This window comes from Microcaecilia unicolor, chromosome 2 (assembly GCF_901765095.1).
Source record: "Microcaecilia unicolor chromosome 2, aMicUni1.1, whole genome shotgun sequence".
Classification (NCBI taxonomy): domain Eukaryota; kingdom Metazoa; phylum Chordata; class Amphibia; order Gymnophiona; family Siphonopidae; genus Microcaecilia; species Microcaecilia unicolor.
The window spans coordinates 356,248,517-356,265,612 of NC_044032.1; positions in this window are offsets into that span (position 1 = coordinate 356,248,517).

Below are 17,096 nucleotides of genomic sequence, written 5' to 3' on the forward strand. Positions count from 1 at the left end.
AGGAATTAGAAAAGGTGCAGAGAAGGGCGACGAAAATGATAAAGGGAATGGAATGACTTCCCTATGAGGAAAGGCTGAGAAGGTTAGGGCTCTTCAGCTTGGAGAAAATGTGGCTGAGGGGTGATATGATAGAAGTCTACAAGATAATGAGCGGCAGGGCCGTGCTAACACGGTAAGCGGGGTAAGCACCGCAGGGGGGCGCCGACCTCTGGAAGGCGCCTACTGTTTCCTGAGGTCAGCTCACTTGCAAAATGTTTTACCTGAAGCTGTGATTCTCCTCTCTCCCCTGCCCTCTCCTCTTCGACCACAGTGCTCACTGAGGCAGGCAGGCTGGCTCTGCTGAAGTTGTTTGAAAGAAAACAACCAGTGCTATTTATGTCTTTGGTGTGGGACGCACTCCTCATTCAGGGTGAGCTTGAACAACATTCAAATTAAAGAGAACAGCCAGGTTTGGAGGGAGGTATGCAAGTGAGACTGGGGAGAAATAAAAACTAAATAGTGTAATTGTTAAACTCTGTAAGTGGTTCAAAGTTGTTTTTTTTTCTGAGCTTGTACACCGAGAGGAGGGCATGACTGCAATGATGTTTGCATAATTATCAGGTAATCAGATAGCTACAGCTAAAAGCCATTTCATTGGCTGATGGTTCCAACAGTAGTTTCAGAGGAAGTTTAGCTGACGTAGTATAGAAGAGCTGGTAAGTGAAAATCTGATTGTTTTTTTTGGTGTTTGTTTTTATATAAAAGATTCTCCTTGGATAGGGAAGAGTCTGTGATATGTGAAAATATAGTTTGCTTTAATGAAATTGCTAAACTTTAGAGTCAGAGACTTATCAATGACCAGAAAAAGAAAGTCACCAGACAACAAAGGTAGAGAAAAATCATTTTATTTTCATTTTAGTGTTTGGAATATGTCCACTTTGAGAATTTACATCTGCTATTTTATTTTGCAATGTATAGCAATTTGTTTCTAAGAATATTGCTGACAATTCCTGTCAGTGTGGCAAGTGGTGAGCGATCATTTTCACGGTTAAAAATCATTAAAAAACTAGTAAAAAAAATGCCGGTTTCAAAAGGGAAGGAAACGGGCGCTAGCAAGGCCATCCCCCACCCTCCCTCCCTCGCTGTTCCAGACTCTGCCGTCCCTCCATTTTCACCCCCCCCCCTCTTTTCGCGACCCAGTCAACCCCCCTTCTCGGTGAAAACCGTCCCCCGCCACCGTCCAGTACTTGTGCTGACGGGGGACCCCAACCCCCGTCAGCCGAAGTCCTGTGCTGGCCTTCGAGGCGTTGCTTCTTCAATGATTTTGTGTCCAAGTTGCTCTGTGTGCATCTGACATCAGACGCACGCAGAGGAACTTGAACCGAAGATCACTGAAGAAGCAACGGCGCGAAGGCCAGCACAGGACTTCAGCTGACGGGGGTTGGGGTTCCCGTCAACACAGGTACTGGACGGCGGCGGGGGATGGTTTTTGCCGAGAAGGGGGGTCGACTGGGTCGCGGAAGGGGGGGTGCAGTGGGCTGTAACACAGGGGGAGGAGTAGGAAAACACGCTCCGTGTGTTTCTCTACTCCTCCCCTTGCTTTGGTATCAGCTGTCACTGATGTCAGTGCGTGCCTGCCTAACAGACCACCTCCGAGGGGGGCACGGTCCCAGGCACATCCTGTTGGAGGTGAGAATTATTATATAGGATTATTTGCGATCAAGTATTTCGCAAGAAAGGCTTGTAAGCCTTGCCATGATTGCTATTGAGAATGATATATGTGCCCAGTTAGATATCAAAGATTTAATTACTAATTTCGTGAACATAAAAGCATGAAAAGCTAAGTGGTTGTAAACCCTCTATTTGTTCAGCAATCCCACAAAGATGCACTCCATCTTTCAGCTCCTATTTCCTTTGCATCTTGTGCCACCCGGGGGGGGGGGGGGGGGCAACTGATAGTCTGCAGGGGGCACCAGAGACCCTAGGCACAGCCCTGATGAGCGGAGTAGAGCGCACAGATGTGAAGCGATTGTTTACACTTTCAAACAACAACAAAAACAGGGGACACAAGATGAAGCTAGAATATGCTAGATTTAAAACAAATAGGAGAAAGTTTTTCTTTACTCAGCATGTAGTTAGACTCTGGAACTTGTTGCCGGAGAATGTAGTGACAGCAGCTGGCCTTATGGAATTTAAAGGAGGTTTGGACAGATTCATGAGGGAAAAGTCCATTGAACATTATTAATTTTTTTTTTTTTTTTTTTGGGGGGTGGGGGGGGTTGTCGGGTTTTTGAAGCCTGGATTGGCCGCTGTCGGAGACAGGATGCTGGGCTTGATGGACCCTTGGTCTTTCCCAGTATGGCGGTGCTTATGTGCTTATGAGCTACAAGGCTGCTCAGCTAGGCTTTCTCATTCTGCACTTCTATACTGCTGTAAGTTTCATTTCTCTTAAATGTGATTTCTTCTATTCTATTGTTCATATAAGGGAATTTCCTGTTCCTGTTTTCTTAGTAACCTCTCCTGCTCCAATCACATGCGCACTTTGTGATCATTGGCCATTTCCTTATCCCATACACGTGATCCCCAGCAACAGCAAACAAGTTGCATGAAACACCTGGCTTCTTCTGCTCTAAAAACAAATTTGTGAAGGAACATCTCCTTCTTTGGAAGGTCCTCAGTCTCACTCACCATCAAGGTTATATCAATTTTTTGTCTGCTGTATATGGGCCGCATAGCTTCAGTTCCTCATGTGTTTCTCCTTGTCATGTGGTTTACCAGAAGTGCATAACAATATTTGCTACTTACTGATAATCAAGGCTCATGCACTCTGTATACAGGCTGCAGTAGGGAGAAACAAAACTTACGCTGATGACAGCAGATCTGAGTGCTTGCAGGCCAAGCAGAGGAAGGAATATACAATATATATATATATCCTATATAATAATTCTCACCTCCAACGTTCTGTGCCTGGGACCGTGGATCCCTGGAGGTGGTCTGCTAGGCAGACACGCACTGACGTCACGACAGCTGATTCCAAGGCAAGGGGAGGAATAGGGAAACACGCGCAGCGCATTTCCCTACTCCTCCCCCTGCCTCGGAATCAGCTGTCACACCCCACGCTACGGCCCCCTCGACCTCCCCCTTCCGCAAACCTGTCGATCCCCCCAGCCCGCCGAAAACCGCCCCCCCCCCCCGCCGTTGTGGACTACCTGTGCTGACCTGTGCTGACGGGGGACCCAAACCCCCAACAGCCGAAGTGCTGTTGTGCCCTTCGCGTTGCTTCCTCAATCATCTTCTCTGCAAGTTCCTCTGCGTGCGAAACTTGCAGAGATGATGATTGAGGAAGTAACACGAAGGGCACAACAGCACTTCGGCTGTCGGGGGTTTGGGTCCCCCGTCAGCACAGGTCAGCACAGGTAGTCCACAACGGCGGCGGGGGGTGTTTTTCGCCAGCAGGGGGGGGGGGGTCGACAGGGTCACAGAAAGGGAGTCCACGGGCCGTAACGTGGGGGGGGGGGGGGGGGGGAGAAATTGCCTGCCTAGGGCCCGTCTCCTTGCCTTCAGAAACGGGCCTTTTTACTAGTATATATATATATATATATATATATATATATATATAAACATTATATGCTAGTGCATCTGCACTGGGCTCTCTCAGATGACATCACCCACATGTGAGAATACCTGGCCTGCAGTCCTTGGAGAACAGCTACATGCATGCATAACTGCTAGGGATGCCCCTGACCCACCCATGTCTTTTCCATGGCTATCAAAGGAGAATACTAAAGCAATTGTCCAGTGGTGTGCTGGAGCCGGCTCGCACCGGCTCGCAAGAGCCGGCTGTTAAATTTTCTTCCGGCTTGCGAGCCGGTTGTTGCAAATAGCGAGCCGGCTCTGGCTCTCCTCCCTCCCTCCTGCCTCCCTTCGGATCCGCCTCACCTCCCACTTGTTTTTTAAATTCTTCGGTTCCAGCGCCGAGTCGCCAACTGTCTGAGTCCTCCCTTGCCGATTTGCGCTTTAAAAATGGCCGCCGAGACTTCCAGAGGCGGCCTCGCGAGACTTTGGCTGAAGTCTCGGCGGCCATTTTGAAGCGCAAATCGGCAAGTGAGGACTCAGACAGTCGGCGACTCGGCGCTGGAACCGAAGAATTTAAAAAACAAGCGGGCGCGCGGTGAGGGACCGGATCGAGAGGGAGGGAGGAGAAGAAGAATTTAATAAAACAACTCGGGAGGGGGTGGCAGGGGGGAAAAGAGAGTCGCTGCTGGGCATGGGTGGATGGAGGGCAGGGGAGAGGAGGGTTGCTGGGTATGGGTGCATGCAGGGCAGGGGAGAGGAGGGTCACTGCAGGACATGGGTGCATGCAGGGGAGAGAAGGGTCACTGCTGGACATCTGGGTGCATGCAGGGCAGGGGAGAGGAGGGTCACTGATGGACATGGGTGCATGCAGGGGAGAGAAGGGTCACTGCTGGACATCTGGGTGCATGCAGGGCAGGGCAGAGGAGGGTCGCTGGACATGGGTGCATGCAGGGCAGGGGAGAGGAGGGGAGAGAGAAGAAATGCTGGACATGGATGGAGGGGAGAGAAAAGTGAGGAAGGAGATGAGATGAGGGAAAAGGAAGAGAGGAGAAAAACTGCACATGGATGAAGAAAATAGGCAGAAGCTGAGGACCAGAAATGAAGAAGAAAGGAGGAAAGAAATAAATGGAAAGGAAGCCCTGGAAACAGAAAGAGGACAGATAGCAGCAGAATCGGATACTGGGCCAGCATGATCAGAAAAACAGTCACCAGACAACAAAGGTAGAAAAAAATCATTTTATTTTCATTATAGTGTTTGGAATATGTCCACTTTGAGAATCAGGTGCTCAACATTAAAAGTTTATATTTATTTACTTATTTATGGCATTTTATCCCACATTAAACATGAATTAGATTGGAACCTGGGATCATTTAATTTTTTTTCCTGGAGAGAGTAATGCATTGCCCCCTCCCCCGCTATAGCCAGCTCTGCAATTCTGGGGGGGCGCAGAGGTGGACGGGGGGGGGGGGGGCGCAGAGGTGGACGGGGGGGGGGGCGCTGAGGTGGACCGGGGAGAGAGCCTGTTGTTAAAAATTTACCAGCACACCACTGCAATTGTCCCATTGTCAGTAGCTGAGTGTAATTCACTCACCCCCCTGTTTAATAAGCTGCGCTCTAATGCTGGCACAGCCCATTCACTTTGAATGGGCTATGTTGGCACTGCCGTGCAGCAGCCACTAGCATGGCTTAGTAAATAGGGGGGTTAGTAAAGCTATAATTAATGTTTCTGTGCAATAGCATGGGTGAAAACCAGGGCTGTGGAGTCAGTATACCAAACCTTTAACTCTGATGCCTCTATTTTTCTACTGTCTAACTCTGACTCCGACTCCTATTGATATTAGGTTTTAATTTTTTGTTGTGGATCTAAAGTACTGATAAATATAATTTTAGATTTAGGACAAAGATATGTATATAAGTATAAAATCATAAGTTTGCCATATATTGTAATGCTTTATTTATTTTGAAGCTGGAGTCGGTACATTTTATGAACTCCAACTCTCTCCAAAATTGTTTCTGACTTCAACTCCACTGCTGTGGTGAAAACCAGATTCTCATAGGTGTAGAAGAACATGGGTTTGGTCAGCATAACGTAGTAACAGTTGAAAAACAAGCTTTAATAAATAGCTTACATTGGAAATGGAATGATAATTTGAAACATCGGATGAATCAGGATTTTTTGTTGTTGTTAATATTCTGGCTGATATTCAGCCAGCAGCAGTCAATGTTTTTTTTTTAAATGCTGTCACTGGCAAAATTAGCCCCAGATATTCAGTGCCGGTGCTGGCACTGTCACTGAATATCCAGGGCTAATTTCCCCACAGCTAACCACTCAAACCTATGTGGGTCCCTGCTGATATTCAGATGGGGAACGATTAAACTTTTTTTTTTTTTTTTGTTAAGGTCCTGCACACTTGTTCCCTGATGCAAACCCTTCCTTCTCTTCCCCTTCCCCCAACCTGCCATTTTAAGTACCCCCCTCTCACCCCTGGAATGACCACCCAAAGCCCCCCCCCCCCCTTCAGTGCTTTTGATTTATTTGATGTATTCACACATAGAGGTTTTTAATGCATTTAAGGAGACGGACTCTTTTTTTTTGGAGGTTTTTCAGACCCATGATTACTTTTTTCACTAGTTGCAGTTAAAAGTGGTTGCACTTAAGATCTACTTCATTGCTTCACTGTAACATTATCTGTCCCAGTTTTTCGATAATCCATATTATATATATATAAATAATTGGTAACTCTGCTTCCCTGGATGGATGGCTGGCTGGGTTCGTAACAGCATGCTGATGTCAGCTCGCCTCCAGTGTTCCCTTCCCTCTCAGTGTCTGCCCTCACGTAAAGAGGAAATGACATTAGAGGAGGGCGGGACACTAAGAGGGAAAGCAAGGGAAGGCTGGAGGCAACATGAGCCCAGCCTGCCGCCGCTGCGACCTCAGGTAAGATGAATGGTTTAAAGGCAGGAAGGACAGACTCACCGGCCATGGATGGGAGGGGAGGGAAAGATTGCTGGAAGTGGGATGGGAGGGGAGGGCAGAAGAGAATCGCTGGACATGGAGGGGAGGGCAGGGCAGAGGAGAACTGCTGGACATGGAGAGGAGGGAAAAATCACTGGACATGGAGGGGAGGGCAGGGGGAGAGAGAAGAAATAGCTTAGACAAGAGCCTTCCTAGGGCCCGTTTCATTTTTCATGAAACGGGTTTTGTTACTTGTATGTGTGTATATATATATATATAGATGTAAAGTTTTCCTGAGCTATTATTATGCTACTGTGTATTGCAAAATTTGAACAGAATTTCCCTCCTGAGTACAGGGGCGTGCTTGTCATCGGAGAAAGCTTTTTATTTGATTTTACACTGCCCTTTGCCTTTGGGAGGTCCTGCAGCCAGCCACGAGTCAGGTTACCACACCCTCCAAAACATATTGCATAAACACCATATTAACACGTTTTCAACCCTTCACAGTAGGATAAAAAGATATTTTACTGTAAATGTAATGGGAGGGAATTTCACAATCATGGTGCTGCTGTTGATAAGACACGTGAATGTGTGAGCATCTTTCTATCAAGTATCTCCTGATGAAGGTACATACAAGATCTCCTGATGGCTAGATGGTAGAGCATGGATTAGCTCATGGGGTGATATAATTATCCAGTATTGTAATGTGTTTGAAAAATGTCAGATACCAAGTGTAATCCCCCATTATATTGGGGATTACTAAAGATCATGAGAGAACTCTCCAGAGTTACTGAGGGGAGGGTTCTGAGGTTGTCATTGGCAAAGGATCCAGCCAAAGGGGGTGGGTTCCTGGATAAGTTGCAGAGGGAAATGTTTCTGGTTGTTGAATGACAGTAGGGGAGAGGTTTAGGTTAATAAAAGGTGTTGGGGTTTGTGCAAGGTCTTTGGTTGCCTCTATCCCTGCTGGGACCCTTGTGAAGAGGGGGGGGGGGGTGTCCTGGATGGGCTCAAGAAACTTAGGTTTCTGCAAATTCCAGCATTAACTGTGAGGTGGAGGAGTTCTCCAGGTGCGAAGTAGGGGATCCCAGCCTGGGAGCAGGAAAAAGCCTGTTCAGAGCCAAAGGTGGTAGCCCAGAGAGGTACTCTTTTGGTGCAGTGTGGACAGAAGGGAGGTCTGGTCCAACAAGATCTGCTTGCTACAAAACATGTTGGAGGCTCAGCCTTAAGTTGTTACACCCAGAAGGGATGGGTATGGACAGGAGGAGCTGTAAATATGTACATACTGTAGGATTATAAATTGCATTTGAGAAGATACACTATATCCCTGAGTTTGCTTCTGGAATTATTGTTATTGAATATCAAGCTGGCTTACAAGTTGACTATTTGCTTTTGAAAGGATTTCAACAATCTTCAGTAAAGTTCTGGCTATTTCATATAAAACTCTGAACTTAAGTCTTCTCTTTGCATGACAGTGGGAACTTAATTAGTTTCTGAACTAATAGAGAAAAGAGCACAGAGTATAAAGACTAAAAGCCTAGCTTAATATGCTGTGGTCTTCTGGATTTTTATCTGGCCTTGGCCTGCACCCAGTTCAGTTTGTGTGGTCTTGGATCATGGAATAGAAATAACTTTATGGCCCTAGTCTTGGATGCTGACCCGTGACGAGCTAGCTGGTGCCTGGACTGTATATACTGAGATCAGGGTTACACAACAAGCCTAACCCCTGCCAGTCTGAGGACCTTCACACAGTGGCTATATTTTGCTGTTTGGCAAACTGGGGGTACAACTTTAGGAAGTAATACTGGTTTTTGCAGGCTTCCGTCAGGACCAGTAAAAACTGAGAGGCTCCTGGTACCATAGTCCACACCTTTCCCCTCCTCAAATAAATCAGTTCAGGCCAGATACTGTTCTGAACTGATGATTTACTGAAAATCTTAGAGCAAGTGTTGAGAAAATCAAATAGTGTAGAAAAAATATTAAACAGTTACAGTGAGTAAGGCTACAGTTTTACTCTCCCTTTCAGATGCAGAACCTCTCCTCTTTGTTTCTTTTTTTTCCCCCAGAATACCTTGTATTCTGGTTTGAACTTAGGTGTGGGCACAGGTGCAGTGATTTGTTGCTGCCCAGCAATCCTTGACCAAATCCTGGGGACATTCACTGTATCCTCTCCTTTTTCTGCTGCTCTTCAGTGGATCAGAGATGCTTCCTTTCTTCTTAATTTCTCTATGAGCAAGGGTACTCTGTCTTATTCAACCACAACTTCCTCTTCTTCCTTAGGGGTGCTGGATCAGCTAGAAATATAGAAAAACTAGGAAAAAAGGCCCGTTTCTGAAACCAATGAAATGGGCGCTAGCAAGGTTTTCCTTGGAGTGTGTATGTTTGAGTGTGTGTGTGAGAGAGTGAATGAATGTGTGTGTGTGTGACAGACTGGGTGCGAGTGTGTCTGTGAGAGACAGTGTGTGTGTGAGAATGAGAGTGTGTGCCATGGGCCCCCTCTCTCCCTCCAAGTTCCAGGGTCGTCGTCCCCCCTCCAAGTTCCAGGGTCGTCCTCCCCCTCCCTCTCGCCGAGTTCCAGGGTCGTTCCCTCACTCCCTCTTTCTGAATTCCAGGGTTGTCCCCTGCCTCCCTCCGAGTTCCAGGGGACCGAGTTTCAGGTCCCCCCCCCTCAGAACGCGTCACACACACGAGTGGCGTCGTCCCTCCCTTCCTTCCAGTTCCAGGCCCCCTACCTCCAAATTTTAAGTCATCTTCACTTACGAAGTCGGGTTTACGGCGGCCGGCAGCAGCAGCGGTAACAGGCGTGCAGGCTTGGCCCTTCTCTCTCTCTCTCAGCTCTGGTCCCGCCCTCATTTCCTGTTTCCACAAGGGCGGGACCATAGCTGAGAGAGAAGGGTCGAGCCTGCACACCTGTTACCACTGCTGCTGTCGGCCGCCGTAAACCTGACTTCGTAAGTGAAGTTGACTTTTAAAATTTGGAGGTAGGGGGCCTGGAACTGGGAGGGAGGGAGGGACGATGACACCCTCATGCGTGTGATGTTGCGTTCCATTGCCTGGCAACTCTGCAGCATTCTCTTCCAGTGATGTAGTCTTTACAAACACTGAAGTATGTGACGCCATTTCAGGAGATGAATACAGCAGGAGCACGAATGCTTCAAGGCTTCACTTTCTCAGCTTCAGAACGTTGGAGGTGCTTTTTATTATATAGGACTAGTAAAAAAGGCCCGTTTCTGACACAAATGAAACGGGCGCTAGCAAGGTTTTCCTCGGAGTGTGTATGTTTGGGAGTGTGTATGTGAGAGTGAGTGTTTGAGAGTCAGAGTGAAAGTGTGAGTCCAATCCATGCTCCTCTGTTACCTGGCCCCTCCATTCATCCCTATCCAGCAATTTCGCTGTCTCCCTGAGGCCTGCCCTGCAATCCATATGCATCCATGGCCATCTGTTCCCTCCATTCATCCCTATTCAGCAATTCCCCTCTCCCTGAGTCCTGCCCTTCCAATCCATGCCCATCCATGCTCCTTTGTCATCTGGCCCCTCCATTTTTCCCTATCCTGCATTTCCCCTCTCTGCCTGAGGCCTGCTCTGCAATCCATATCCATCCATGGCCATCTGTCCCCTCCATTCATCCCTATCCAGCAATTCCCCTCTCCCTGAGTCCTGCCCTTCCAATCCATGCTCCTCTGTCACCTGGCCCCTCCATTCATCCCTATCCAGCAATTCCCCTCTCTGCCTGAGGCCTGCCCTGCAATCCATATGCATCCATGCCCATCTGTACCCTCCATTCATCCCTATCCAGCAATTCCCCTCTCCCTGAGTCCTGCCCTTCCAATCCATGCCCATCCATGCTCATCTGTCACCTGGCCCCTCCATTTTTCCGTATCCAGCATTTCCCCTCTCTGCCTGAGGCCTGTCCTGCAATCCATATCCATCCATGGCCATCTGTCCCCTCCATTCATCCCTATCCAGCAATTCCCCTCTCCCTGAGTCCTGCCCTTCCAATCCATGCTCCTCTGTCACCTGGCCCCTCCATTCATCCCTATCCAGCAATTCCCCTCTCTGCCTGAGGCCTGCCCTGCAATCCATATGCATCCATGGCCATCTGTGCCCTCCATTCATCCCTATCCAGCAATTCCCCTCTCCCTGAGTCCTGCCCTTCCAATACATGCCCATCCATGCTCATCTGTCACCTGGCCCCTCCATTTTTCCGTATCCAGCATTTCCCCTCTCTGCCTGAGGCCTGTCCTGCAATCCATATCCATCCATGGCCATCTGTCCCCTCCATTCATCCCTATTCAGCAATTCCCGTCTCCCTGAGTCTTGCCCTTCGAATCCATGCCCATCCATGCTCATCTGTCACCTGGCCCCTCTATTTCTCCCTATCCAGCATTTCCCCTCTCTCCCTGAGGCCTGCCCTGCAATCCATTTCCATCCATGCCCATCTGTCCCCTGTATTCATCCCTATCCAGCAATTTCCCTCTGTCCCTGAGTCCTGCCCTCCCAATCCATGCCCATCCATGCTCCTCTGTCCCCTGCCCCCTCCATTCATCCCTTTCCAGCAATTGCCCTCTCTTCCTGAGCCCTGCCATCCCAATCCATGCCCCTCTGTCCCCTGCTGCCTCCATTCATCCTTTTGCAGCAAGTCCCCTGTCTCCCTTTCATGACCCCCCCCCCTTGCATCCATGCTTCTCTCTCTTCCATGTCCCAGCCTGGGCCGCCCTCTTCTCCCACCCCCTCCCCCCTTCGCATCCATGCTGTCGTTTCTCCCCTGCCCTCCCGCTCCCATTGTTGTTGTTTAGTGGCCACCCTCTTCTCTCCCCCCAACATGGTTGTTTTTTTTTTTTTTCTTGTTTTTAAATTTACCTCCGTGGCAGCGAAGCGTCAGGGAAGGAGGCGGCGCTCCCGACGTCTAGGTTTTCCTTCGCTGTGTTCCGCCTTCTTTTGACGTCATCCTTGACGTCAGAAGAAGGCGGAACACAGCGAAGGGAAGGCTAGACGTCGAGAGCGCCGCCTCCTTCCCTGACGCTTCGCTGCCGAGCGTTGCGATTGGTTGAGTGTCATTGCTCCGCCCTCGACGTCATCACGTTTGACGCGTGGGCGGGGCAGACACAATGCGATCTCACCCCCTTCACTTTAGAATGTTGGCTAACAGAGGCTTCATTAGAACGTTGGAGGTGCGTTTTATATAGAGAGATGTGCACCATCATGACATAAGAGTTGACCAGCCAAAGACTCCTCCTCCCTTCTCTGTGGTACAATGGCTGGAGCATCAAAAGACAAAAATAACAGGGGAGAGTCTTATGCCAGTCCTAGTTAAACTTCCAAAGGGGGGGGTCTCCTCCCACCATTACATCATGGGTCAGGCAAGCCCACCTCTAGTTATGGAAACTGCAGAGGAAGAAACATGTCACAACATAATACTTTAATAAAACCATCTAAGCAAGGCACAGCTCTAGGGGTCTCTCCATAACCACTTGAGTTTCACCCAAACTTTGAAAGGAAGCCAGTGTAGATCGAACAATACTGGAGATATATGATCACTGTTCTTATATCCAACATCTTGGGTTCCTTCCTCCCCCTCCCCCAAACTAGTTTTTATTTATTTATTTTTTGCTTCTCCATTACATGCCATCCCTGGTCAGTGCCAGCTTAAGGGATGAATCAGGAAGGCATTGACTCAGGGCATTGATGTTTAAAGATGCTACTAACCGACCTCACCGCTTACCCCTTTTTAGCGATGGGATATTGTTTCTATGCTGCAGCCACTTTGTCCCTCTACAGCCCATGCAGTAGCAGTTTTGAAAGGCAAGAACATGCACCATTTTTTCATAAGAACACAGGAAATGTCCGTTCTCACATTTCAGCAGTAACAGAATGTAAAAAGGAAAACTCACTCAAGAAATAATTGAGTTTGTTCTCACATTTCAAAATTTCTGTAGTGCCAGTGGCACCACAGACTGTAGAAGGGCAGAGAGACTGGCGTGAAGGAACAAGCTCTCACCACTGTGTCCAGAATTAATCAGAGGGACATAGGCTGGGATTGCAGCTGATGCAGGGACTTTAAGGAGGCTGATGCTGGCAGTTGCTTGAGGAGTAAGGAAGAAACGTATTGTTGGAGGGAGGAGAGATGCATGGGAAATAGAGAGGGAAGGACAGATAGATGCTAGTTCAGCTGATCCCTCCAACTGGCAGAATTGAGGGTAACTCCAGAGGTAGATACACACTATAAATTTGGTGTTTGGCTATAATCTCAAAATCTTTTCCACTACTCTCTTCCCATGTACATAGAACAAGTATAAAGGGTCTCTGGTGGCAGGCTGAATATCCTCTGTACAGCCTCTGGACAAAATCATTGGAAAGGCTAGTAGGGATTTGTATAACAATATCCATTTACTGGACCCTCCCCAGGTGAATAAAAATATACAAAAGCAGAGCAATGAAAACAATAAGACTTGCGAAGGGCGATTCTGTAACTGGGTACCCACAAATTTACAGAATGCCAGCAATTTTCTGGGTAAGTGTACTTCTGTTTTAAGAGGGAGCACCATCTCCCCTACTTGCTCAATGGCCAGGAAAGCAGAAGCATAGGCACAGTCCCCCAGATTCCATAAATTGGCATGCCCAACTTTACGCTTAGTACGGAAAGTTGTGCATGCAAGTTACAGAATAGGGTCAGTTGTACACAAATTAATTTAATAACAAACTGATAATTGATGTTAATGAGCAGGGCTGGTCTTAGCAATCACAGTGCCTTGTGCAGACCAGTTCAGTGGGCGGGCATGTTCCCCCCCCCCCCTCCGCATACCTCCATGTCCACCATCATAAGCCATAATTTATCAGTTTAAAAGGAGGTTTAGAGTTCTCAGAACCCCATACCTTGATACCATCCACCACATTTCAATAGAGAGCAGCAGACAACGGTAGCAATTTTCATATGTTGTTAGCTACCGAGCCCAGAGCCTCCTCGCTGCTGCATCCCACCCTTCAAAAGCAGGAAGTGACATCAAAAGGTGGCAGGATGCAGCAGTGAGGAGGCTATGGGATTATGTCAGCTAGGGTAGGAGTGGATAAACGTCACCGTGGTGGTGGTGGTGTGTGTGTCTATTAAAGGCCTGGTTCAACAGCCAAGCTTTCACCTGCTTCCTGAAATACAGATAGTCTTGTGATAAGTGGAGCCTTTCAGGCACTGCATTCCAGAGTGTGGGGGGCTACTCCGGAGAAGGCTTGCTTGTGGTGAATATTGTTATCATAACTAATCTGAACTTTGAAAGTTCCAGTAAGGTTCCTGAGCTATTGGGCCATACCATGCAGCAAAATAAGGAGCAAGGGTGCAAAAACTTCATAAACAGGATGGTGCGGTTTACCAACAGGGCACAATCAGTTACACCCATGAAGATATGGTCAGCTGAGTGGTCTCACAAGATGACTAAGCTTTCTGCTCAATGCTGGAGAAAACAAGCATGTACAGTAAATGGTACCATATATGGTCACTAAGGTGGTGACTGCAATATATTATGTCCAATAAGGTGTGAATATGTCAGATTACTTGTATCCTAAATGGACATATAAAAGTGATTGTACTTCCTGCTTTAAGTGGGTGAGACTGTCACAGCCAGTACCTTATATGAGTAACCAATCAATTGCATTGGCAAGCAATCCAATTGCTTTCTCATAATTAGTCTGGCATCCCTTATACATATATTTGCAGAATAATAAAGAAAAGCATTTCATTGCTTGTATATTCTTTGGAGTCTCAGATATAGAGGTAATTCTTGTGTAGCAATGTTCTGTATTCACAGTGAGATACCACTGATCTGCTAATTGTACAAATACTTGATAAGGTATCTAATAAAGAGCAAACTGATGCAGCTTTGGGTGATTTATTTCTTCTTAGGTATTAGTGGGTGGACCACTATATTGGGAGGGGTAAAATACACCCTAAAAATACAGCGGGTATCACATTGTGTAATGTCTTTTGGAGAGGATATGGTTAGTGATAATCCTTGAAAGGACCTTGGTGTCCTTGGTGGTGTGTGGAGGATCATCCTATTCTTTAGGTACTCAGGGCCATTTCCTTTCAGATCAGACACAAGAGTTTTAAATTTAGCTCTGTATTGTACTGGTAGCCAATGAAGTTTTTGCAAAAATGGTGTGATGTGGTCACGTCGCTTGCAACCTTCTATGAGTCTTGCTGCTGCATTCTGACTCAACTGGAGCTGGTGCAGGCCCTTTGTAGTCAGACCATTGTATAGTGCATTGCAGTAACCCAGTCTTGATGTTATCATGGCATGCACAACTGGGATAAGATTTCCCTTCTTGATGTAAGGAGAGAGGCAGCGTAGCTGTTGCAAATAGTAGAAGCAGCTCTTGAAGATTGCTTAGATTTAGGGAGTCAGAGTAAGTGTTGAGTCTAACTGTATTCCAAGGTTCCTGACTTGTGATTTGAGGGGGAGTTCATACATCCCAAAAGAGATTTTGATGTCAGGTATGTAGCCACTTGTGTTAGGTACCCAGTGCAGCTCTGTTTTACTTGGGTTCAGGCAAAGTTTGTTGTGTTTAGCCCATTCTTGAATTGATGTTAGACAGTTAATCAGTTTATTCAAGGCTGTGGGTAAGTCAGACTCAATGGGTATGAGTAGCTGCACATCATCTGCATAGATGTAGAACTGAGTGTTCATTGACTGGATCAGCTCAGCTAGTGGCTTGAGGTAGATATTGAACAGAATAGGTGACAGTATCGATCTTTGTGGTACCCCGCAGGTCAGTGTCAATGGTGGTGATGAGTTGTTGCCAAACATTATGGACTGTTGCCTGTCTGATAGATAGGATCTGACCCAGGCAAGTACTGTTCCATTGATACCTGTTTCTGTCAGTCGTGCTAGCATGATATCATGATCTACAGTGTCAAAAGCTGCTGAGAAATCTAGCAGTACTAACACTGAGGCAAATCCCTTGTCTCGGTTTCTGTAAAGATCATCTAGTAGGGATATGTTCCATAACCGGGGCTGAATCCAGACAGATCTAGCCAGTTTCTCTCTTCTAGCCAATCATTAAGTTGAACACAGACTGTTTGTTCTATGAGTTTCCCTACAAACAGGATGTTGGATACTGGGTCAAGGGTGTTCTTCATTAGAAAAGAGCAAACCACTGCCCTTTTTAATGCTGTTGGTAGTTGCCCAGCTGTCTATGTCAGGCGCAGGCGAGTTTGTGCACCTCTGGTTGACTGGTTGGGGACTGGGTGGGATTGCCTGTAAATCCTGGCAGAGAATTATAATTTTGTTGGCAAAGTATGCTGCAAAATCACTGCAGTTCAGTTTAAACTGGGCAGGCTGATTCTGTTGTGGGGGTTGCAGTGGGCTGTTTACTATACTGAACTGCTTGATTGAATTGGCAGCCTATGAAATGCATTGAGAGAAATACTGTTTTTTGGTTGCTGCTAAGGCTTGGCAGTACTTTGCTGTGTGCTTCCTACTGTTTAGCTTGTCTGCATCCAAGCGAGATTTAAGTCATCTCCTTTCCAGTCTCCATCCTTCGCGTTTAAGGATCCGAAGTTCTGGAGAAAATCAAGGTGAGCGTTTTTGAGTGGGGCATAAGAACTTTTTTAGTGGTGCTGTTTTCTCTAAGGTCTTGGCTAAGTGTGTATTCCAGATGTCAACTTGTTCTGACACTGTAGTCATCATTTAATTCACATGTGGGTAATCCAAGGCCTCTAGGAAATTCTTAGTGATCAGCTTTTTTTTTTTGTCTCTGATCTCCTTCCAAACTCTGGGACATGCCATTTCTTTCAGGTGGTCACGTAGGGAAAATTTAATTAGAAAATGGTCTGACCATGATAGAGGTGTTATTTCAAGACAGTTATTCCAGATTTCTGGGATATCCACCCCTTTGTAGAATACCAGGTCTAGTATGTAAACCTTTTCGTGGATTGGAAAGTTGATCACCTGTGTAAATCCTAGTGCTGTCATCGTATCCAGAAAGGCAGCTGTGGTGGTATCTGGGGTTTCAATGTGTAGATTGAAGTCTCTCTCATGATCACCAGCCTAGGGTAATTCAGGGTCACTTGAGTAATCAGGTATAGAAGTTCTTGCACAGATACTGTGTTGTTAAAAGGTGCTTGGTATATCAAGGGAAGGCACATTGGTTTCTCCTCTTCAAGTTGGATTAAAAGATATTCTGATTCATGTAGCTAGGGGATGGATATTCTGCGTAGTTTAAAATTAGTCACCTTACTTTCTAACCTCTCTCTATACCATCTCTCTGACCTCATGAGCAACTTACTTTAATCACCTTATTTTCTAACTCTTCTTACTCTTTTACCTGTCTATATGTTCTATCTTTGCTCATAACCTACACTGTAAATTAAAATGTTCTATTACATATTGTTTTGACATTGTAAGTAGTATACTATGCAATACTTTGTACTGTTATTTGAGTATTTTTACTGCTGTAATTATTTATTGCTCATGTTTGATTTATTCTTACTGTACACAACCTTCAGTGAATTCCTTCAAAAAGGCAGTAAATAAATCCTAATAAATAAATATAGTGGAATTAGAAAAGGATAACAAAAATGATTAACAGGATGCAACA